The 26,945-nt window shown below is 36.3% G+C and overlaps 1 long non-coding RNA gene across 1 annotated transcript; it reads right to left on the bottom strand.

Annotated features, from left to right (window-relative positions):
• Positions 1-741: 741 nt before the first annotated feature.
• Positions 742-26,532, bottom strand: LOC128198414 (uncharacterized). The gene is made up of 3 exons (XR_008251133.1): positions 26,282-26,532; positions 6,192-6,291; positions 742-4,526 (listed from the first exon to the last, which is right to left on the bottom strand). It is a non-coding gene; the product is annotated as an uncharacterized LOC128198414 (long non-coding RNA).
• Positions 26,533-26,945: the final 413 nt, after the last annotated feature.

Genomic DNA, 26,945 nt, shown 5'->3' with positions numbered 1-26,945 from the left:
GCTGCGCCAGATCACTTTTTGTAAGTATAGTGTTGGAGTCTATTGAGAAATAGGACGTAATATCTAGAACTACTGGTCCTGATTTGAAAAATTCTTTCAGTGTTAGATAGCCCATTTATCGAGGAAGGCTATAGTCTATATTTTACTTTATTCCTACGAGAACTGGAACCACGGGGTGAAGCCGCGCGACGCCAGCTAGTATAACATAATCTAGGAAAAGGATTAAAGGCACGAAGTAAAGTGAAACAGACGGCATCGTTAGTAATACTCTATGATGGCAGGTACATTAGTGTATTTAATGTAAGGAGAGTTACATACCCCGCCATATTTTCCTGCAAGAGGAAAAAGTTATCTATTGCTTAGGGGCCATAGTTTTAGTAGCTACCTACCTCGGCCTCCGTGGCGCAGAGGTATGCGCGGTGGATTTACAAGACGGAGGTCCTGGGTTCGATCCCCAACTGGGCCGATTAAAGTTTTTTAATTGGTATAGGTCTGACCCTACCGACAAAGACGTACCTACCGCCAAGCGATTTAGCGTTCCGGTACGATGTCGTGTAGAAACAGAAAGGGGTGTGGACTTTCATCCTCCTCCTATCAAATTAGCCCGCTTCCATCTTAGATTGCGTCGTCACTTACCATCAGATGAAATTGTAGGTAATCAAGGGCTAACTTGTAAAGAATAAAAAAAAAACCTGTATTATGTACTCGTAGGCAGAACTGAAAAAGTAAAAGAAACAAACATTCCAGAATGTATAAAAGTTTTATTACATAAAACACATAGCAGGTATTACATAGGACAGTATAATAAGTGTCAATGAAACGAAGTTAGAATACAGAATGCGAGCGCCCGAACCGGATATTAAACGGAAGCCTTCGACATTCGCCCATTTGAATCCTGCGTCTCTTCTGTAGCTTGTGTGGAATTTGTTTATACTTACCTACATCTAGGATTGTAGATTTTTAGTTTTTATACAGTTTGTAGTAGTAAACTAATGCAGTTAATTAATGATTTGATAGTATTAGATCATCATCATCATCATATCAGCCAATGGACGTATACTGCAGGACATAGGCCTTTTGTAGGGACTTCCAAACATCACGATACTGAGCCGCCTGCATCCAGCGAATCTCTGCGACTCGCTTGATGTCGTCAGTCCACCTGGTGGGGGGTTGGCCAACACTGCGCTTACTAGTGCGGGGTCGCCATTCCAGCACTTTGGGACCCCAACGTCCATCGGCTCGGCAAAGTATCTATTACTTTCATAGTACGAAGTATTACATACTTTGAATGTTTTACATCAAGATGTGAAAACTTGCATAAATTACTATAATTTTTTTTTCTATTGGTATGATACCGTCTGAGACTAGGCATTAGTTAGTGGTAGTAGCAAGTTAGTATCATCATCATTATTAACAACCCGTATTCGGCTCACTATTGAGCACGAGTTTCCTCTCAGAATCAGTGGGGTTAGGCCTTAGTTACCACGCTGGCCCAATGCGGATTGGCAGACTTCACACACGTAGACAATTAAGAATATTCTCAGGTATGCAGTTATACCTTCATTGTTTTAATTGTGCTGTATAATTGATACTAAATACATGAGAAAGAGTTTATAGTCGCCATACTCATAAATAGCTTTCCGGAGCTTTTGGATGCTACACAGCATCGAAGATGTACCTAACAGACATACAGAAGAAGTAACCTAGTGGAGTGGAAGCGGTACTAAATCGTACCTACTGTTTGGTTTAGCAATGTTTGTTACTCATCATAATCAATCTATTATTATCGACCACTGCAGGATCAGGCATCTCTCCTCAAAGATGAGGAAATTGGATTTTATATAGACCTCGCAAATCCAAATTCAATTTAATTCAATTCTCTGTTTGCTGAGTTAAGCGGGTTGATAGGCTTAGGGTGTAATTAGATTCTGTATAAAATATTTAGATTGATCTCTTAACCTGTAATCTGTACTTTATATACATAGTTTTCCATTAAACTAACTTGAAATATAATCGTAAGTAGCTACCAAATATATTTACATTTGTATGAACAGTCATTACAAATACATAATAATCAACTATTGCGATTCGAAAGTGAGACATTAAGGCCCAAGTGACACAAGCAAATAAACGTGACTGCAATCACGACACTATGCAAATGATGAGAACCGACCTTGTGGCTCGCGCAGGAAAGCGCTGCTTTGTAAAGAATGAGTTTCTACGGCTTTTAAACAACTATTAGACACAGGGACACCGTGGATAAAGGGCTTCTTTCTACCCTAGCGTAGCTCAGAAATGTAACATGACATCTTATCTACGTAATATTTTATATACTTACTTTTATGTAATAACTTGTGTACCTACTTACCTGCTTGCTTGCTGTTTAAGTAAAAGTTAAATTAAATATCTAGTATCAACTGATAATAATAACACATAATGTATCTTACCTTACCTTACCTTATCAGCCGATAGACGTCCACTGTTGGACATAGGCCTCTTGCATGGACCTCCAAGCACAACGATCTCGAGCCGCCAGCTTCCAGCGATAGGTAGATACCGCGTTTCAGACCTATATATTTGCGTATATACAGACTAGCAGATTTGGTAGTATCAGTAGTTCCCGTTCCCGTGGCCATAAGAAAATAAATTATAGCACTCACAAAATACTGTTGCATATATTGGAAAAAAATATATATTGTTTTAGTAGTTTCAGAGTTTACTCCCTACAACCCTTTACCTCTTTATATTATTATATCCATTCGATAAGAAACATCATGTGCTAACTAAAATTGTTCAAATTTGTTCAAACTTTTAATTGACGTAGGTAATAAGTGTGCCCTTAGCATGTAGGTACACGAGCCCTTAGGTAAGGGCTTTGACATGTTTGTAGACAAAGGGATGTATGATTAATGGGGTTTTCCCGCAAAATCTTGCTATGCATGCTATGGATTTCTCGACTAATTAAATTGTTTGCCGTGGAAAAGCTTTAGGAGGGTCATGATTAAACGGCGCTGTGAAATGACGTGGAAATTAATTTCCCTCCTGATCTTTGCATAGCACTAAGCACTTAGTTATATAACAACATCTTGATAATTTTTGATTAAGTATTTATAGCTTAAGAAAACTGTACCTAATTTGTTATTGAAAGAAAAGCTATTTTGTTTATCTAGTAACTAACTACTAGCACAAGCCCGTGACTTCGTCTGCCCTTAGGCCTTCTTAATCCGGCCCTGTTGCAAAATCAGACGTCTGCCTCCCAGCGGTTATCGATATCGCTGCTGCCCGTCACCCATTAGCCCCCTTAGCCAAGTGGCACGTCGATTCTCTTTTTACGATCGCTAACGCTTCGAAAATTAGAAATAGTATGGGAATGACATTTGCTATCGACAGATCACGTGATCAAAATCTATCATTCCCATACATCTTTCTAGACATACATCCAAACATCCATACAAACTTTCGCGTTTATAATATTAGTAGGATAGGATTTTTCAGCTTATCATTATCAGCTTATTTTAACGTACCTAATGCAGGGCCAGGTTTCCGCCCTTATAGGAGAAGGGATATGGAGCTTAGACCCACCACGCTGCTGCGATGTGGGTTGTAGCTATGTACAATGAAGGTATATACGAGTAGCTCTAAGTACTAAATAGACAAACATTTAATAAAAATCGTTCGATGCCTTGGTGATCATTTCTGAAGTTTCAAGAACCCCAGACTATGTACCCACGTGGGTAGAGTCGAATTGTCGCCACAACCGTTATTCACCTTACCGTAGTTAAGCTTATTATGTAGATGACTTCGTCCAATATAGGATGTATACCCACCGGCGATGCTTGATCTACCCCTTCCCCTAAATAGTATACATATCAAACTTCTGTTGAGGAATCTAATCATAGTTCAGGGGTCATGTGATTTTGGTCGGGTATCAAAGTTTGAGGTGAGCGGCTCCATTGTCGCCGGCAATTGATTAATGTCGTAGTTTATCTACCGATATGACAACAATGGCGTCTTACCAGAATGCCTTAATGCGGTCTATAGGTTTTATTTACCAACCCTTTTATACATGATGTTTCATTTCCGTTTGTTTAATATATTGCTTTTTCTACACTACTCTATTATAATACAATAAGTAGATTGTATTTTAATTGATGAAAGCCGTGATGCTTTAAAGATTAACGTTATAGCAGATCTCTATGCCTAAATACTTAAGTAACGTTTATGTTTAATAATGTTTAATTGTTCTATTTTTTCAGATGCTGAGGCGATGCGCTGTATTGTGTATTATTGAAATAATCGATAAATCCTTCTATGAACATTTTATAATAGCCAACCTGCAACTTTGAAGTTACTTTGTAATAACGTCGTGTCTGTAGATTTTTAATTTTATTTGATATGACATAGTTGTTGCTCTTTCTAGTTTCTATCTGAAAAAATAAATATAGTTCAGTATTAAACTAATTTATAATTGTATTTTTTTTTGTTTTTCAGGTGCAGTTGTAGCAGAATCTAATTGAAGTCTCCATCTGGAAATAAAGAAAGTTTATATCAGTACAGGGCCTCTAGCCATGTTACACACTCATTCTAAAATCGCCATCGCCAACGCTTCGAAAACTAATTATAAGTATGGCAATGACATTTGTTATCGAATGGTTAGGTGATCAATCTACTTATTATATCGTACGTTCATATTTTTTGAATTGTACGAGTAGAAAGATAATGCAATAAATCTGTTGAAGTTATATAATTTACATAATAGGTACACATGACATACCTACACCTACAAAATAATTATCAACGTAGGTACTACATCACCCTGTATACTGTATAAAGTAGTAACCGTCACTCATTCGAATGATATACGACACTGCAGCTTCGTCTCATTCTATGCAAATGTTCGCTCGCATGTTCTTAATATTTTGATAGCTAACATTGATTGATATGGCTAAAGAGTGTTGGGTTATTTTATAAACTCTAATGCGCCACCTTGTCGTGACCATAGATCAAAGTTTATCTAATAATAATTTATTTATGATTCATGATTGTTATGATTTATGTGTGTGATGTGATAGGTGGTGTCGTATGTTATAAAATATGTAAGTAAAATCAATAATTACTATTACTTATTGATGGTTTTAAGTGTATTAGAATTAGAGTACAAATGAGTTGTCTTATTTTATTAATTTTAGGTACGTTTAAATAGCAGATTAGGCCAGTGTGGTGGCTATTAGCCTAACCTCTCTTTCTGAGAGGCGACTCGTGCTCAACTGTGAGCTGAATATGGGTTGTTAATGATGATGATACATTATACTAACTCGAATTATGGCCTCTAAACGAAGGACTTTACACGCAGAGAATTAAGAAAATTATCTGGTAGGTATGAGGTTTCCTCACGATGTTCCTCCTTCAACGTTTGAGACACGTGATATTTATTTTCTTAAAATGCACACAACTGAAAAGTTAGAGGTGAATGCCCTGTATCGAACCTACGCCCGAGACATTTTGACGGCCATCGTGGCGCAGTGGTATGTGCGGTGGATTTACAAGACGGAGATCCTAGGTTCAATCCCCGACTGGGAAGATTGAGGTTTTCTTAATTGGTCCAGGTCTGATGATGGGAGGCTTTGGCAGTCTCTAGGTACCGGCAAAGACGTGTCGTACGATGTCCTGTTGAAACCACAAGGGGCGTGGATTTTCATCCTCCTTCTAATAAATTAGCCCGCTTCCATCTTAAATTGCATCATCACTTACCATCAAGTGAAATTATAGTCAAGGACTAACTTGTAAACATTTAAAAAAAGACAGAAGTCATATCATGGCTAGTTAAGTCATATCAGTAAGTCATCATCATCATTATCAATATCAACCCATATTCGGCTCACTGCTGAGCTCGAGTCTCCTCTCAGAATGAGATGGGTTAGGCCAATAGCCCACCACGCTAACCCAATGCGGATTAGCAGACTTCACACACGCAGAGAATTATGAAAATTCTCAGGTTTCCTCACGATGTTTTCCTTCACCGTTTGAGACACGTGATATTTAATTTCTTAAAATGCACACAACAAAAAAGTTGGAGGTGCATGCCCCGGGCTAGATTCGAACCCACACCCTCCGAAATCGGAGGCAGAGGTCATATCCACTAGGCTATCATGGCTCTCAAGTCGATCAGTAAGTAGTAGTAAGTTATATACCTAAGTATATTCAGGAGAATACGCAGCTGAGTGTGTACGACACCTCTCATCACGGGGTAGAGGCAACGCAGCGCTGTTCAGTGTCAGGGGAGCAGGACGACTGTGGAGATAATAAAAATGTTAGCGGCTTGGACAGACGGGCGGACAGTACCCTTTCCTATAAATTGTAACATTACACCTAATATAAACTAAGGTAACTAATTATATGGGCTCAAAGTTACTCAGCGGGCGATGGAGCGAGCGAGGGGTTTCTCTGCGTGATCGAATCGGAAATGAGGAGATCCGCAGACGAACTAAAGTCACTGATATAGCTCAGCGAGTCGCGAAGCTGAAGTGGCAATGGACAGTTAGCCACATTAGCTACATATTTCGAAGGACCGATGGACGCACCGGCAAGCGCAGTGTTTGCCGACCCCTCACCAGGTGGACCGAGGATATCAAGCAGGTTGCAGGCAGCCGCTGGATGCTGGCGGCTCGAGACCGTTGTGCTTGGAGCTCCATGCAAGAGGCCTATGTCCAGCAGTGGACGGCCATCGGCTGATAATGATGAATGACGATGAAACTTAGGTATCCGTATCGTATAGAATTTGGTAATTCTAATAATCAATACATACATACATATACAATTAAAGAGTATGTGTGTGATTTCAAGATAACTGAGTTTTTTAATAAAAATAAATTACTAAACTAACCCTGCTAATAAACTGCTGCATAACAAGCCTCAATAGCTCAATGGTAACAGCGGTTGGATTCATCGCCTAGGGATGGTGGTTCTATCCTCACCCCGTAAGTCTATTGTCGTACCCACTCCTAGCACAGTCTTTCCCGACTAGTTGGAGGGGAATGGGAATATTGGTCATATTATAAAAAATATGGCAAACATTATTGCCATATTTTTTATTATACATATTTAAAAAAAATTGCTGTGAATCGAACCCAGGACCTCTCTGTTGAGAAACAGCACTACCAACGGCGAAGTCAGAGAAGTTGTTAATCGACGCAGTTGTAAAAGTCGCTAAACGTTTTAATTTTTCTAAGTACCTAAGGTAAGTTTCTTTTTAAAGCTGCAAAAATATCCTGACAAAAATGGTATTTTGAGAAAGCGATAGCGAAGTAGATTTAGTAAGCTTCAATATTATAAACTCAGCAATATAAAGACGTCTTGAAATCATTAAGGTGAGTACATCTAAAAGAAACTAATGACTACGAGATAATGCGTAAGAAATAGACGAAGGAGCAAACGTAAGAAACGTCCTTTCTGAAAAAGTGAAAAAACGTTTCGTGATGGAGTAAAGGAAAAAAAAGACCGAATTTCGTCTCAGGAGAGTAAGACTGCAAAGCCTGAGTGTTCAATCCGATCCGTAGCGGCACAAACACCAAAAATGTTTAAATAAAAACAGTATCTAAAGCTCTGTTTCTACAGTTTATTTTGTTGTAACCGATTTGTAGGTTGTAGCGAACGTACTGAGTATACATAGCAGCGACATATTCGTGACTGGTGCGAGGGAGAGGACGGATTATAAAGAACGAGAGGTGTATATGGCATTTTGATTAATACACAGTCATTGCTCAGAGCGGGCTGTGTACCATTGCTAAGTAATGACCACTCCATAAAGACATGGTTAAGGTTAAAAGAAAATTACTTTATCAACGCCTTGTTTTAAATAAATATCCTGTTTCAGGAAATATTATTGTTGTTTCCAATACAAGAGATTGAGATGTTCCGATGTTAAAGATTCTACCGCATTATTTATTGCTACACTGGTGATATATTATTGGGTTCATTTATTTTTTAAGTACAGTGTGATAAGGTGCTGATTTCTCGTTTGAATAATGAAGTCATTATTAGATACGAATGGATAAATAATTAAATTATATTACTATAACCGGAATGAGATATTTAAATGATGGTAATATGTGTACTGTATATTGATTTAAATGCAGTTTGTATGTTCGAAATACATTATATTAATGTGTTTTTAATTTAAAAGTTACTAGCTATTGCTCGTGACTTTGTTTTCATGGAATTTGTCTTTTTATAGATGCTTGCGGCACAAAATTTATTTTTATATTTTTGGGAAAAAATATTACGCCCTTTTCAAAAGTTGTAATCTATCTTGTTCTAAAATAATAGATGCAGCTAAAAATATAAAATATTTACTAACAATTTATGCATAGTAGGACATCCATAATTTTTGAAGCCTCAATAGCTTTAGATGAGAGCCGTTGGACTCATCACCGAGGGGTGGTGGTTCGATCCCCGCCCCGATGGTCTATTGTCGTACCCACTCCTAGCACATACATACATACATATATACATAGTCTTTCCCGACTAGTTGGAGGGTAATGGTCATATTATGAAAAATAAAATTAAAATTAATGAATTCTTTAAAATTTCTGAATTGTTTACCACGCACTATAGCAACAAAATTATTAAAATGAAAATACACGACAAATTGTAAATATTTGAAACAACCTATAGTTGCTACAAAATTAATGTCAAATAATGTCAATTAACTACTACAACATACAAAATTATGTTTAATCCTGCATGTTTTTTATATGGAAAAGTTTTCAATTAAAAATGACCATGGACCTTATTTTAAGTTCTCAAGTAAGATCTTGATTTAAATTTTTTGCATTATCTATTAGGATGTATTAGAAATTAAGCGATAAAAAAAACAGATGAAGATCATTTGATGGGGGATGAATTTAATAGCTTATTATTATAGTAAAGATTAATTACATTATAAAGGGAATGAGCATTGTGAGACAGCTCGTTAATATTCATTAAATTATTCATACAAAATACCTAATACCTATAGGAATGTAGATGCGCATGCATAATAATCGATACCTACCCAGTACCCATGTTAACTCACGATCGAGTATAAAAACTCTAAATAAAACAAAATAAGAACAAAAAATACCCACTGTTGTTAACCATGAACCTTATTGGCTAAAAAGGGTTAAGTTGGAAGACTGTCTTCTACCAAAGGAATGAATAATGGCTTAAGATAATCTGTGACAGATTCGTCTTACTAAAAAAGCCGGCACTTGACAAAGATAGATATGATTATTCAGGTATATGCAACCTTGGATTTTCGGTCCGTGTTTTAATTACTTGAATTCTCACAACGTGTGTCGTATGATGGATATTTATTGGTAACTTGGTTAAAATATTTTTGTGCCGATGTGAATCACTCGGGAGCATACACCTAATGTAAAATGTGGATGATGGTATAATTAATTAATGTGCTATGATAAAATGCCGTTTTACTAATGTGACATTTTTCAAATTGCTGAGCAAAATCTCAGGCGGGGACAAATTAATGTACATCTTTGTAGGCGCTTGTTTGTCGTTACAAATACAAAACTTCGATGACTTTAATAGGAGATTTAGCTGACAATACTCATCATCATCATCATCATTATCAATCCATATTCGCCTCACTGCTGAGCTCGAGTTTCCTCTCAGAATGAAAGGGGTTAGGCCACGCTGGTCCAATGCGGATTGGCAGACTTCACACATGCAGAGAATTAAGAAATTTCTCGTATGCAGGTGTCCTCACGATGTTTTCCTTCACTGTTTGAGACACGTGATATTTAATATCTTAAAATGCACACAACTGAAAAGTTGGAGGTGCATGCTCCGGACCGGATTCGAACCCAAACCCTCCGAAATCTAAAATAATTAGTACTTACTTTATTAGCATTTCTATGCTAAGATAAAGTAAGTACTAATTTGAGCAAAACCCCCTTAGTCATGAGCTGGTTCTTGCAACGGTTCTATAATACAATTAATACATTTTTTATTTTTTATTTCTTAATTTATAAAATTTCTGCTTATCTGTACCACCATCAATTATGCAAAACACTTTCTATATTTGCACATTTGCAAAAACAAGATTTCAGACGCAATCTCAAATCAAAAATTGATTAATACCCTCATTATTCGTTACACATTCTTTATTCTTGTTTGTGTTGGTATTAAAATGAATTGCGACAAAAAAGAAGACAGTATCAGAAGCGTTAGTGATCAATAATGTTTGGCTAGGTAAGACCGGCCGGCAGTTAGGCGGAATGGTCTCACCATTACGGTATAATTCCTTGCCATTTGCTTGCGGCGGGAGGATTGCCGATGGTCAGCCGATTGTGAACTGAGGATATTTCTGTTGTGATTGCATATCTACATTCAATGAACACGACTTAGCGAAAGCTTTTATGAATGGACACTTAAGTCAGAAATTTTTGAAAGATTACTTAGTAACTTTAAAAATTTTTTATCGGCTAACGCTTCTCAATTAGAATTTTTCACAATCACCAAACACACACGCAAATCCATTTTGGGACAATTATGGGATAAGTAGTCTCTGAGGCTGAATGGAATAAGATGGTCGTCATTGGAATATCGCGTAGGGGAAACCGGGGCTGGTTGTGACATTTTTTTTACAAACTGTCATATTTTTTAATTGGTTTGATTGTTTTACCCGAGTATAGGCTTGTTTGATAAAATAACTATCCAGAAACTTTATTTAAAATGAAAGTTATATTGTAGACTAATAGTAATGACATAAATGTGTGATTTGTGGAAAAAAAACCGTGTAACATTCAACCCCGTGCTTGGGGCTGGTTGATACACTACATGTGGCAAGTTGTTAGGTATATAGAATGTCCCGGTACGATGTCGTGTAGAAACCGAAAGGGGTGTGGATTGCATCATCCCTTAACATCAGGTGAGATTGTAGTCAAGGGCTAACTTGAATAGAATAAAAAAAAGATGATAGATAAACTTTGAAAAAATTGAAAAAAAAAAAAAAACTTTGAAAAAAAAAGTCACTGTGAGATTAAGTTTATATAAAGGGACAGTGCTTAAACAGGTTAATTACCTGTAAAAACTGAATTGTAAACCTAGTGTTAGAAGAGTAGCGATAGGACGTCATCATGGAAGGCATAAGAAAATGGCGGTACAAGCCAACAAGTATAAGTCACTGCGCACTTCATTCGAGACGATTTTTGTGAAGTGAAACTCTGCCCTTTTTGTCTAATGAATGTTTTTAAAGATATTAATGATCTTTGATTTTTATTACAAAGTACATGTGCGCGTAAATAAATAATTGTGGATCGTTATTTTTATTCAATTTCCCTTCTATTTCCTATGACTAGTTTGTCATCTTTAGAAATAAAAGAAAAGAGGAAATAGATACTATTTTATTCTAGCTTGCTTCACACACTCAGTAATGAGATTTTTTTACTGAATGGGTTGTCTTGTATACGTATAGATCTTATCAGTCTTAATTCTTAGGTTAGGGCGCAGAAGGGCTGTCAGTCAACGGTCGGAGAGAAGGGACATCTCTCTAGAGACGTCTTTTGTGAGACCCCAACAGACAAACTTCGTATTTTAAACTATACCGAGACTTGTAACTAGGTTTTACCTCGCAAATGAATTTAAAAAAAAAAACTAGATTATAGTTTATTATAAAGATGAAAAATTTAAAGCCGCGGGGTATCTATGGTCATAACACAAAATAGTTTTAACATTACAGCTTTCACTTGTTCCTTTTGTTTTGCTTACGGCGGGATGAGTTTATGGTCAAATATTAATTGATTTTTAGTAGATGTGGATAACAATTGATATTTTTAATTAACGAACCTTGATTACGATTTATAAATGAGTTTAGGAGTTTGTCTACCGAATATTACGTATAACTTACCTAATGTTAATTAATAATAGAAATGTTTTGATCGTAAAATACGTGTACATTTTTTAGTTTGGTAGAGGTAAGGATTCGTCCACAGAGTAACCAGAGTGACAAGTGACAAGCAACGTACTGAAGCCGGTGAAACCCATTAAAAATTACAAACGTCACGCGTCTCCTTGACAACCGTATACACAAACTTTTATGTTGTTATATTATAATTTGTATTAAAATATAGGTATGATACCTGGTAAAATTGACTCAATTAATTCTTGCTATCTGTTGCTTTACATTAAGGTAGTCAATACACCTGTACGCTTAGACCGTAGGGCGGTTAAGGGGAATGGTCTCGCCGTTTCCGACTAATTTCTTGCAATTTGCTTGCGGCGAGGTAGAGCGATGGACAAACGATTGTTTTCTGCTCAAATAAAATAAAATGAAGTACTATATTACAATACGCTAATAAAGGTAATAAAAAAAGTCTTAAAAAATGTGTCTTAAAAAGTGGCCATGGGGAAGCCACATAGTTCGGAGAACCGATGGACGTTGGGGTCCCAAGGTGCTGGAATGGCGACCCTGCACTGGAAAACGCAGTGTTGGTCGACCCCCCACTAGGTGGACTGAGGACATCAAGCGGGTTGTAGGGAGCCGCTGAATGCTCGCGGCTCGAGACCGTTTTGTTTGGAAGTCCATGCAAGGGGCCTATGTCCAGCAGTGGACCAGCACCATTAACAGCTGATGGACATCAGCTATTAATGGTGATGATGATGATGAAAAAAATTAAATAATATAAATAACTATTTATATGTTCCTACTAAATATGAAATAATGAAGTTTTAATTAGAATTTTTATAATTGAGTTTTTTTTTATAGTTAAATTAAAACTTATGGGGGCCTGCGTTACAAGATAACTCTTACCAGCCCTTATTAACACCTTATTAATTTATGTATGTACCAAAGAATTATCTTATTTATTCGACCGTGAATAAGAAACTACAACTTCCTTGTCGTAGGAAATGTATTACACAACATTAACAAAATTATACAAAAGCTTTAAATTATGTTAGTTTAAGTGTCTACTAATTAGGAAGCCTTACAAGTGTACAAAATTGAAAGTGGAATCTAAATTATTATCATCAATCATCATTATTAACCCAAATTCGGCTCACTGCTGAGCCGAGGGGTTAGGCCAATAGTCCACCACGCTGGCCCAATGCAGATTGGCAGACTTCACACACGCAGAGAATTAAGAAAATTATCAGGTTTTCACGATGTTTTGCCTTCACCGTTTGAGACACGTGATATTTAATTTCTTAAAATGCACACAACAGAAAAGTTGGAGGTGCATGCCCTGGACCGGATTCAAATCCACACCCTCCGGAATCGGAGGCAGAGGTCATATCCTCTGGGTATTATTCCTATTTATAAATTGTACATCTACACGCAGAATATTATAACTTAAAGACGAAAAAAAGATATAGATCTGTTGCTGTGAGGTAAAGAGTGTGCATAATCCGAGAACCCAATTCTATTTACAGTTTTAAACTCAGAAATAATGGAGTATTATTCTGCATATTGCCAGGAGGTTTGTTGGTCCATTCTTTTGTTACACCCTATCCTCTTCGATGTTGAGTATATGAACTCAACAAATGTTTTGTATCAGTTATTAAGAACGTCCAATTTTAGTTCATTACTTATCACACTAGTAGGTACAATTAGAGCAAATGCTAAGAAGAAGGTTATATGATGCTTCGTGTCGAGAAAATAAAAATAGAAGGAAGTGAAATAGAGGTAGCAGAGGAGGAATATGGAAAGGTAGTCCTATTATTTCAGTAATTAATTATTTACCACCTACTCCAGTCCTATGTATGTAATCGACCACCAATGTTAAGGCGATGCAAATAAAATACCGTCAACGTTACCAACACAATTTTATGCCAAGGAATTGCCACATGTTACGTAGAGTCGATAGATTCCAGTAGTATAGATCGAATGTTTTATCGTACGACGTGACGAGACGTATCGACTCTACGACATCATGATGATGATGATGATGATGATGCCGTAGAGTCGATAGATTCCAGTAGTATAGATCTAATGTGGGCGGCGACGACGACGACAACGATGACGATGACGACTACGACGAAACGAAGACGATGACGACGATGATGATAATGATACACATTTTTTTACTTACATATAGGTGAGCCGTCTGCTTGTTCGACTATGACTTTTAAAAAAATATTACATAATGTAGGTACTTATATATCTTTCAGTCCCACAAAATAGGTCTGTGGCGCAGGATTATACCTCTACTTAAGTGTTAACACAAATATTGTGCCAGTTTCAAATGCAAAATCGCAAACTATCTGATTTACCTGTATGAAGTTTCGTGCGGTGGCAGTTAATTATTATGCACACTAGGTCACGTTGCACGCAGTAGGTAGGTACGTCTGAAATGGTTGCGCCATTACTACATAATCTGGAGTCATTTGTAGCCTCTGATTCTAGTCGCCTGCAGTTTGATTCTAGGAAGGAAGCTCTCTTAACGTATGTTAGATTCTGCACTAGGGATAAATGAGAATTTCGGCGACCTTCTGTTGCGCAGTTGGCTATGCTTGGCTTTATTGGCGAAAGCAAATGGGTTCATTTTGAACTCAGATAAATTCAGGGTTTTCTAAAAGAAATTTTTTTTCTGTGGAGTCTGATGTTACATCGTCATCAACCCATATTCGGCTCACTACTGAGCTCGAGTCTCCTCTCAGAATGAAAGGGGTTAGGCTAATAGTCCACCACGCTGGCCCAATGCGGATTGGCAGACTTCACACACGCAGAGAATTAAGATAATTCTCCGGTGTGCAGGTTTCCTCACGATATTTCCTTCACCGATTGAGACACGTGATATTTAATTTCTTAAAATGCACACAACTGAAAAGTTGGAGGTGCATGCCCCGGACCGGATTCGAACCCTTCCCCTCCGGAATCGGAGGCAGAGGTCATATCCACTGGGCTATCACAGCTCAGCACACATGTTACATATGTACTTTAAATAAGACTACTCACCGGCTGTGGGGATAAATGTAACTGCAACTGCGGTACAATACAGCTTTAGAACGCATCGTCACTTAACATTAAATAAAATCGCAGACAAGAACTGTCTAGGTACTAGGAACTTTATAGGTAAATGTACCTTAAGATCACTGTACGGTGTGAAGAGGTATTATCTAGTAGGTAATTTGTAAGTAAGCTGTAATGTGAAAAAGTAATTCATGTACCTACATGTACCTATATTTATTTAACAAAACCGATGCAAAAGAACTTATGAAATTACGATAAGACGTCGTGGGTAGTATTGGTAAGTGTACAGTACAACACATTTGAAAAGGTAAGATCAAAATTCAATTCGAGCATGGGTGAGCTCTTTAAACAACATTGAACTATTGACATTGAACCAAGAAAAGTGAACGCTACTTTCTCCCAAAACCAACAAAAATGAAAACAAAAGCAAACACAGAATGCAGTTTTTCCTCGCCCCCATCAATCACAACCAATATTTGCTATTGCTCGTAATCTGAACGCCCAAACTTCACCCTAAAGGGACGTTGTCCTGTATGGGACAAAAATCGACTCTCACGAAAATTATATTGATATTCAATACACAATAAATGGCCGCTGTCAAAAACTTGCTGTTCGCTCCTACGGTCATCCCTAAGCTATCTGTGTCATTTGCCATTGGAAACGTAACTCTGCCCGTCCCTTTCCATCGTGAGAAATAGTATTAGACGAAAAGAGACAACGATGTATAGTGGATTTAGCGCGCTTTTGTCACAAGGACTGAACTAATTTTTCATCATACGGCCCACGACAGTAACAAATGCGCCCGAACTGTCTCCTTCTTTAATAATACTTTTTTTTTCAAGGGTAGTTCGCCCTCCGACGAATGAAGATTTTCATCCGCGGGGAAAAAATTGGAAGAAGCTTAAAATGCTATTTGTTTTCAAAGCTCTTTAATTCTGCCCTAATTAAACAACACTGCCATAAAATTTCTTACCTGTATAAAATTCAAGAATATTTTAAACAAATTATAAAAATAAAACTAACCCACCAATAAATAGTAAAATTAGTATTATATTAGTAGTATTATGCATAATTTTATTGCTATTTTTTAATATTAAAAACATGATTTTTTTGTAGAACTAGGTGAATTTAATTCAATCTAAGTTTAAAATCGATTTTAAGACCATGTTTTCTTTTTTATTTATTTATCACTGCTCTGGAATTGAAATAAAAATTGAATTGAATTGGCTCCGGAATCTATCTAACTAGCCATTTTGGGCCTTTTGTGGTCATAAATTCATAATTTAGCATCTACTCGTATAACCTGATACGTAAATGAATTGTATGAATGTATCTTTAAATAGATGATCTATCTTTTGTTTCCCTTTTCCCTCCTGATACCAAATATCAGGAGGGAAATCTCCGTCTGAAATGGGGGGGAAAGACTAGTGACAAATTTAGGAGTGATTATTCTAGTACCGCGTATCTCGTAGCTTGTGCCACTGCAAGCTCATATCTTCCCGATATATTGACATATCTACATATGATTAAAGTGAGATGGTGAGGCAGAACTTCCTTAGATTAGTCATTGATAATTTTAGAGCTTATTAGTTCTTTAACAACCCAGAGTCGGTTCACTGCTGTGTTCAAGTATTTTCTCAGAATGAGAGAAGTTAGGTCAAATAGTTCACCACGATGACCCAATGCGGGTTGGCTGACTTTACACATGCAGAGAATTAAGAAAATTTTTAGGTGTGCAGGTTTCCTCGCGATGTATTTTTCTTCACAGTTTGAGACACATGATGTTTAATTCTTAAAATGCATATAACTGAAAAATTGGAGGTTACAAAGTTAAAATAAAAGCCGCTGGCCTGATTCGAACCTACACCCTCCAGAATTGGAAGCAGAGGTCACATCCACTGGGCTATCACGTAGCTATTATACTCCGTCTCATTAGAGTGAGCTTACGACTAAACTTGAAAACTCTCTTGCTTAGAAAACTTGCTCGCTTGCTTTAAAACAAAGAAAACATAGTATAAATATAAAAGTAAATCCAGTTTTCGTGACTGCACTATAATTCACAGTGCGTCCGTGGACATTTTTCGTCAGTATTTTTTTTAGTTAATACCTACCCACAAACACCCTCCGCATTATAATTCTGCTCCCCAGATCAGCCTGCGCCGATCAATCTCTGTACGAATCTGTCATGTTCGGTTTATGAGAAAAATTGTTAGAATGCGCCCTCCCCTTGGCTATGGTAAACAGTAACAGGGTTACTTTATATACTTAGCTAATATAAGATTTATTCTTAAATAATTTGGAATCGATGAGCAATTTCGTAAGCAAACATTTATTTTATAATACGTTTAGATAGCCGTGATAGCCCAGTGGATATGATCTCTGCCTCCGATTTCTAAGGATCAGGGGTTCGTTTAATCCGGTCCGAGGCATGCACCTCCAAGTTTTCAATTGTGTGCATTTTAAGAAATTAAATATCACGTGTCTCAAACGGTGAAGGAAAAACATCGTGAGGAAACCTGCATACCAGAGAATTTTCATAATTTTCTGCGTATGTGAAGTCTGCCAATCCACATGGTGGACTATTTGCCCTAACCCCTTTCATTCTGAGAGGAGACTCGAGCTCAGCAGTGAGCCGAATATGGGTTGATAATGATGATGATGAATATAAAAACACAATTTGGTGAAAAGTTTTTTTTTAAACCAAATGTTATTTTAATATATTTCATTGAGGAAATCTGAATATTTTCATAATAAAAATGAAAACGAGCGGAAATTCTTAAAACATTACTGAGGAAACACTTTTCTGGTATCATTTGTCTAAGCATGGGTCAATGCGACGCGGCAGTTCCCACGAAAATGTTCTAAGACTGCCACGTTTATTTTGCCGTCGTTAAACCGACTTCCGCGCTGAAACGGCTTTTATTACCTGGACAGTAAAATACGTTTTAAAGTTTGCAAACGTTTCGAAACTACATCTATATTATTGTAATGCTATAGGTATTTTGAGATGTTGCGCTAATCGACTAGAAAAAATATTTGCCGATTCAGCCCCCGTTTTTTCCGCCGCTGATAAATGTGCTCGGAATATGTATCTTGTAATTTGGAAGTAGTTTTCCCTTTCTTTCATTAAGTATCTACCGGGAAATTTCTTTTATTCCGAGAATAGGCGTAATTTTGTACGAGAAAGAAATTTTCTTTTGGGAAAGCTCCGTCCAATAAAAAAGTTTTTGATAAGTGTTTTTCTCTCTGTAGGTACCTTACAGGGTACAGTGATTTATGTATTGTAAAAATCCCATTCTACTTATTTACATTAAATATAAAAAAAAATACAAAAACCCAATATTTTGTACATAAATATAATCAATACTTTGTAATCATTTATTAATATTTTGATCGTTATTAATGTTACTAATCTATTCAATTTCATAGAATGAAATATAATAGGTAGGTATTGACCTAACCCCTCTCATTCCGAGAGCAGACTCGTGCTCAGCAGTGAGCCGAATATGAGTTGATAATGATGATGATGATGATGATGAAGTTTAATAAACTACATATCTACAAAACTCTTTTCAGGTGCTTTCACTCCAGTTGCGTAATTAGAAAACATTTTAATAATAAATAAAATGCAGAATTAAAAAATAACCGTCACATTGGAGCACCTTGATGAGTTCAACCTCCAAATCCTAGACTCTTGTGAGAAAGTAGAAACAACTACAATGGACAATAAAATATAAACTGATGATGATTTTTTTTTCTTTACAAGATGGTCCTTGACTACAATCTAACCCAATATGATGACGCAATTTAAGATGGAAGCGGGCTAACTTGTTAGGAGTAGGATGAAAATCCACACCACTTTCGGTTTTTACACGACATCGTTCCGGAACGCTAAATCGCTTGACGGTACGTCTTTGCCGGTAACTAGCCACGGCCGAAGCCTCCCGCCAGCCGAAAGCATATGCAGTTAGTATTTGATTTACCTACTAAGGTATTTCAGTAACAAAATACGTGAAATCGAAATCCTGCTTGGGGCTAATGGATTAATGAACACTGCTTCAAACTTTTTAGCGAGAAAAATCCTACTAATATTATAAACGCGGAAGTTTGTATGAATGTTTGGATGTTTGTTACTCTTTAACGTCGCAACTACTGAAGCGATTTGGCTGAAATTTAAAATGAAAATAGATTTTACTCTGGATTACAATAGACTACTTTTTCCCGAAAAAATCCATGGTTTCCCGAGATTTGTGAAACTGATGGTTTTGATGATATGAATGTTTATTACTCTTTCACGCCTCGGCTATTGAACCGAATTAGCTGAAATTATTAAGATATAGCCTGGGTCAACACATAGGCTACTTTTTATCCCGAAAAAATCCATGATTTCCGAGGTATTTGTGAAAAACTAAATTCCAGGCGGACGAAGCCGCGGGCGTCCGCTAGTGTAGTAAAAGCAAGTCTTACAATATTAGGCTGACACCCACACTGTCCTAATGTACCTAAGCTACGTGATGAATCTATTCCTTCATGTTAGAAAACACGCATTAGGCCAGCGGGTTCGGCAAATGGCGGGTAGATATTGAAATTCAAATGGCCGCCCGTGATTTAGTATTCATTTGCCGTGGAGGCTTCACCCCGGTTTAGGTTTCGCCAGGCGTCGTCTTCTCGTACATCATAGCGTGCACGCTTCAGATCAGCCGCCCGGGGGCACACCGAGCGCGGGTGTTACGTAACTTCATCGCTTTTTGTGTATCAACACTGGATTGGCTGTATGTGTTTTATGAAATGGATTTATTTTTTTTTAATTTTATTTTTCGTTTTTGTGTCTCTTAGTTACTTAGTTTTCACTGCCAAAAAAGTATGTGCAGAAAAATATTTCGAAGTTCCGCTCCAATATCCTGCCAGTTTTGTCACCATCATATTGTTATAATATTATAAATTATTGTTAATTGGGACTATGTTAATGACCGTAAAAACAAGTCTATTCAAATTATTCAAATTTAAAGTAAACTTGGAAGATCTGGACATTGCATTAAAAGCTTATAGGTGGGTGGACCGTTTCTCTGAAAGCTTCTTCTGTAATTTCAAGCCTTGCTTTAGTTACCTACATAAATTATATTCATTTTGATATCGTGACCCTTATTAGTCCAAAAAGTGCCTTATCTTACTTTTCACTAAATTCTTAGTTTCAGTCTGAAAATTTCAAATCTTGACCATATTTTTGAAAGCTCAAACATTCATTACAAAAGATTGGTATACCTATCAATTTAATAAGTAATTTAAGTTTCAGTTTTCTTTTTAGAATGTTCATAACATTTCTCTACTTTAGTTTTTATTACTGTTTGAATTTTATTATCAATTTTAACATGTTTTAGTTTTCGTGATTTGCTTGATCTATCCAGTTACATAAAAGTCCAACTAATTTATATACCTCCCAGTGTGCCCAAAACCCGAGCAAGTTGACGGCATCGTAATCCCAAAAGATTTCCACTTTGAGCGCGCATCGAGTCTCAGCCGCTACACATTCTAAATAATAAACAGCTTTACCTATGCTTTACCGGATTGTTACATTGGTCAGACATATGAAGAAGAAAATAAGAAAAAAGGAACACACTTTGTCCTTAACACTACCTAAATATATATTACGTCAAAAAAAATTAAAATAGGCATGCAAAGGCCATGTACCCATACCACGGGCAATATGCTTACTTTATGGCGAAGTAGTGACATGTGGAATGTGTATTGTATATATGGGCGGAGCAGACTAACAGTGGAATTCATAGACGTTGCAGGGGCACCCCCAAGGGCTAATTCAGCCGCTAAGTGTCAAATTTAACCTCTATTTGTTTGAGAATTTGGCAATCAGAAGGTGAATCATCCCCTCAGGGTACGCTTAAAACAACTATGAATTCCACTGTAAGTTCTACTTCTGATAACGGAGAAGCCGTAGCCTCAGAGCAGGTTCTAAGCTTTACGTGTCAAGGATGACAGATACACAAAGTAACACTATCATATATTTTTTTATTTATTTAGTTAGATATATTTCATTATTTATTTTGGCTTTATTTTATTGACCTATACATATATTTCTTTATTTATTTAAAGTCGTCCTTATAACTACAAGATCTTACAAGCAACCACTGATAACACAAGTGACACACAGAAAGCGGGATTCGTAGAAATAGTTATTTAATGAGAGCTGACGTAGATATGGTATTACTAGTGTAACTTGCAGGCGGCTCAAGAACGGAGATTTGAAATCCCTATGTCGATAATTCAGCTAAAAATAATAATTTTTAAAGAAATCCCTTTAACCATTTTCAGTTCTTTGAATGTTTCTCGGGTGAGTTATGAGATTACTAATATATATGTTTATATCTACAAAATCAACTTTCTATTAAATAAAATGCATTCAAATCGATATGTTTGATGATATCCCAGAAATACACAGATACAACATAAGCACATAAATTCTACTACTATCGGGTCGTCGACGTCGGGTCTTAAAAATACATATAGATTGGACATTAGGAGACAATCTTAAAAAGTTCTCTATATTATAAAACTACTTGGACGGATCTTATTTATGTCTGCAAATATAAATTAAAAAATAATAATGTGCTTTGATCACGTCTTGATCACAAGAAACTAGATCCACACCAAGATGCAGTCATTCACTCGTCAAACTCAATGTACTTATTTATTACCTTTAACAATGATTAATTAGCCTAAAACAATATATCATTCTGTAGTTCGTCATTATTTCTTAATGGTTTCAGTTCACTACAAATAGAATTACCTATAGCCATCTATCAACGTAGGAGTCGAGAGACTTGTTTGCAACAAGCTTAGTACTCAGATAACAAATGATCTAAGAAAGAAACTGCATATGCTGACCTTAGAATACCGATGGCAACCTTTACCAATCACACCGATTAAAATATACTGTTTCTGTACATTGCTTTTTATATTGATGTATTAAAAAGTATGTGTGTGAGGTACAGCGCAATGGTTGTTAAAAAGGGGTTTATCTAGCATTTGGTCGCACAAGTCGTTCTTATAGCAATAGTGCAGCGCGACTTGATACATTTGCAGTGCGCCATTGGGCCTTCGATTGATGTTCTCAGGACGGTGGACGTATGGCGGTCGTTATGCACCTAATGTCAATGCGACTGTTCGCCACTGTTCGTCTATTTCTATTCATTGAAGGAAGTATATTTCTGTGTCGCTGAAAAAGCCGTACAAAGTTGTGCTAACATTTGGTACTGTTTCTGTGATTTATCGATGCTGTATCTCCGAACAAATGTAACTTGAATGCATTTTTTATCACTACATTTTATCTACTATTATAAATATATTATGCAGAGAATGATCTTACGTAGATCAAACATCGTTCATTATATTAACAACAAAATTGGCTCTGATTTATAAAAAAAAAGGTACCATTTTTTTCATAAAAAGTATCTAATCATAAATTAACAAATCACAAAACTCACAAAGTTTATTAATAATATATTTTTCATCATTATAAAACAAAATGTAGGTAGGTAGATATAATTGTTTAAACGACGCTCTCTTTTGCTCTACTTTCTTAAAAAATATTAAGCTCTGCATTTTTAGTTCCTACTTACACGTGCATTGAAAATTCTTTGAGAAATGAATCTCAATCAAAGTTCACATTATAATTAAAGAAGAAAAAAGTTTATAAACGAAAATACAAGCTTCTGAAATGTTATAATTTCGATAGCCACTAATCCAATATGCAATAAGAATTTCAAATTAAAATCATCGCCATTCTGAAGTAATCTACGTGGAAACGCTTAAAAATATCTATCTATTTAATGAACCGCGTTGATATATTGCTATCTACTTCACCTATTTACTGATCCCGAAGTTCAACCCTTTTACTAACTGATTTGGGAACACTACGTAGGTTCAGGCGCGGTTAAAACCATAAATCTAGCTCGGCGGCTCGGTCGCGCGGAAACTTTTTGAATTATTAGTTTTAATTTCCGCCTAAGATCCGCCGCCCGTATCTGTCAGCCGGCGTACACATCGGAGACAGTACGTGTAGATCGGGATTAATATTACTAGCCATTTGTACGTGTGAACGTGGATTAACTCATACGATGTTTACCTTGAGGAAATATGATGCAATCATCCCTTTTATAGACTGCAATGCAATCTATGTCATATATATTGTATGTGGATCAGTTAATAATAGATAAATCGAAAAGATTGGTAATGAATAAATTCTGAAACTTCTACATTGTAATCTTGCTATATACCTACGAGAATTTCTATGAAAAAATCAAGAAAGTAATGATTTCGTTTCAAAATTTTACCATTAATTCTGTAGGAATGCCTACATCGTAATTGTATCTTAATGACGATGCCACTTATAAATGATTTAATTTTGCATCTGCTTTTGTACGGTGGCAAAATTCAACCTGGCTATACTTACCTAAAACCTAGGACGTCCAGCGATTTAGGGTGGCGATACAAAATATTCAAATCAGTGTGGTATAGAAATAGTCTGAATAAACTTAAAGTAACATCTTCCAATTAAAGACTGGATCGTTACTAAGCATCAAGCGCTAACTTGTAAAAAAAAATCAAACATCGAACATCCGATCACCCAGTTCCTTAGCACTCCATTAAAATTGGGGGCTTATTATGGGATACGTTCGTAACAACGTGAAGGCGGGATCGCCACCGGGCTAGTGGTTGTTGACTTTATTACCACCGCAGATCGAATGCGAGATACGTGGGCAAATAACGCGTGCGAGTTAATACGCACGTTTTACAGAATAAAATCACCTAAATGAAATCCTTTTTCAAAATGGTGGGCGTATACCTGTTCGAGTTTCTGAGTGAAGAAGTAATGGGTAAGATTGGAGATTGCCTTTTAATTAAGATATTAAGATTTGCATGTATTTTTAACAGCACTTTGTTTACTTTATTTGGATAGTTGTTTAACTTCATTACTCGTTGACATTTAGATATACTAATATAACTGTATTAAAAACGCTGAAGAGTATATTTGTATTTTTAAACGAAAAAAATAATGGTTTTTTTTAATTTAATTTAAAAAATCTGGTAGGCTTTTTGTCACATTTTTTTTCTTGAGTTAAGGTCAAAAGTATCAGAGATATTAGATCATTCACAACCGGATGCGGTAATTGCAAAAATTTATTACATTTTAAGCAAAGAACTTTTTAAAAATACATAGAAGTCCACTACTTAGTTAATTGTAGTGTACCTAATAATAAATAATTAGTCTACAGGATGTTTATAAAATGTTCAAGTGATCAAATCTAGTCTTTGATATTGGTTACAACACAAACATTACAGCTTCGATACAAAAAGCCAAAAATAGAATCAACAGGAGCCGTTTAATAAATTTGTCCCGTGGAAACTCGGCGTTTTCATCGTCCGCCATATCCGCGCGTGTTTCCACATTTTTCACGCGATAAATCATATTTTTTCACCGCTGCCGCTTTTTGCGCCGTCCTTTCGGTTTGTTGGAGCGTACTGTCATTTTTTTCACTCGGACATGGGAGTTTGCACTTGGCCGTTTCGCTGTTGTTTTGTACTGTGAATTTATGATTAATAATAAACGCGACGGCGAAGTGAGGTTGAGTAACCCGGACGTCGCTTTGGAAAGTATGTATTTGTCTTGCTTACGGACTTACCTACCATCTCGGTAAAGGAAATGGTTCACTTTCTAAATTTGTTTAGGTTCAGTTTTTGTCTTCAAAAACCTAGTATCAAAGAAACTTATATAGTAAAAATAAAACAGAAATATAGCCTTCAGTTTCTAATATTACCTATCTAAGAGTAAAAAATATTTTGTAGCTAGGTAGGTAGTTAGGTGCATAATTTAAAATCAAATCCACGTGCCAGACAAATGGAAGATAATGTTTATAAATGTGTAAAACTAACAACAGATTATGATATGAAATATTGCAATAATCATTAATATCTTTGTCATAATCTTTCAAAACTTGTACAGCTAAGAAAAATCACAATAACATCGCGTCATAACAAATGATATTCGGACGGCGATGAAATACAACACCGCGCTGCCGTACATTTTAATTTAGCTACCTCATCGCGAACAATTTAATTTAATTGCCAAATCATTAAGTTAAGCACAAAATATTAGCGGCACTAGCGCAGCCGAATTAATAACGAACAAATCAATGACGCGTTGTACGGTAAAAATGGCGGACACACTTAATACATGGCCATAAATTAAAGCGTGGCTCAAAATTAAGACAACAAGCCTCTTTAATCTACAATAAATGGTCGTCGCTCCGAGACCGGTTCCGGAGATGGAGGCGTAAAAGAAAAAGAATAATCCGGTCCGAAGCAGGTCCAAAATATGATAGGCATCTATAATATAATACAACATGGCCGCTAAGCCGATGTAGCGCTCTCTGTCCCTCGCGCGGACCCCGCATAAGCCTATTACACTTTATTAGGCTGACCACATGTGGAGTATCCGCTAAGCCTAACCTTGATATCATACTCTCGATTATACAGCGTGTTCCTAAAAACTTTCTCATTCGCTGTATTAAAATTGACAACATAAATAAATCGGCTTAAAAACGTCTGTAAATGCATATTATTTAAAATCACCATCGATAACGATATTATAAAGACATTAAGTAAACATTTATACTAAGGTGACTCATGTTTAAAAATTTTGAACAAATGTCTGCATGATGACAGGATTTAATTAATGCATCGTCTTTACTCTTACTTTTACAATGCCAGTGCATTGAAAATTGTATATTTAATGATAAATACACCGTAGAAGTAATAACCATGATTTCTTTAATCGCAACGGCAATCAGCCAACAAAAATAAATTAAAAAATAGATCTAAGATCAAATTGAAAGCACTTTCCGGTTTTTTTTAATGGCTCACAGGTCACGGTGACTCAATGGTGTAACTTAACAACTCTAGAGCTAACAAATATTAGGTAATATTAGGTAAATTTTTGTAAATAAACGATTGTAATTAGTACCCCAAAAAAAATAATAGTTAGCTGTCATATCGCTTACAAGTTTTTCTGGCTTATTTCTGGTTAAACATTGAAAGAACATTCGTTTTTTACATATACGAGTAAGTCAGTGGCGAACACCCTGTATACGTTAAGGCAATCCCTCCTCTCCGGCCGGCCAACCGTCGGGCCGCGGCACAACATTCCACATTATTACGAGCACACCTCACAAAAATAAAACCGCTTACGGTCCTACCTGGCCACAAATCTCCGGGAAAATAACACAAGAGTATACCAACCTTATTGACATCTCCGATATGCTGATACATAGATTTATCGAGCCCATTTTATATTACCCGAGTGATATACGTTTATGCCATCACATACTTTCGTATTTTTCAAACAACTTTAATAACTCGCTGTAAATACTTTAACATTATTTAATCTTGATAAACTTGTGTGTTATCACTTTATAAGGTTTTAAATGTGGTTTCGTTTTTGACACTGTGTTTTGAGAAAGGTACACTGTGACTGGTATTGATCAAGATTGTGGATGTACTGAGCTTTTAGATGTTAAATAAAGTGAAAATGAAACTATTGGGCTATTGTTGTTTGCGAATAATATTCAAATGGACCAGTTATCCGCAGGTGGTCGATTGTTTATACGCTTTTGTCTATGTGTTCCTTTTAAGGCTATTCAAGTGTTTTTGCACTACGGTGGTCACTTTCGCTTGTATTCTTGCGAATTTTAGTCACGCCTTTTATACTTTCTGTAGTGAGAAAAAATTGCATACGATGTTTTGTTTTCGTGTTTGTGGCTGAACCCTTCAAGTGGTTGTAATGGGTTGTAAATCAGTAAACACTTTCTTTTGGGTTAAAAGGAGAGCACAAAGAAAGTACCTGTTACAATTTCGCACAGTATTTCATAATGAATTTGTTAAGGTTCTTTTATTTTGTCATCGT

This window comes from Bicyclus anynana, chromosome 10, assembly GCF_947172395.1.
Source record: "Bicyclus anynana chromosome 10, ilBicAnyn1.1, whole genome shotgun sequence".
Lineage (NCBI taxonomy): Eukaryota > Metazoa > Arthropoda > Insecta > Lepidoptera > Nymphalidae > Bicyclus > Bicyclus anynana.
This window is presented reverse-complemented; position numbering and strand designations above follow the sequence as displayed.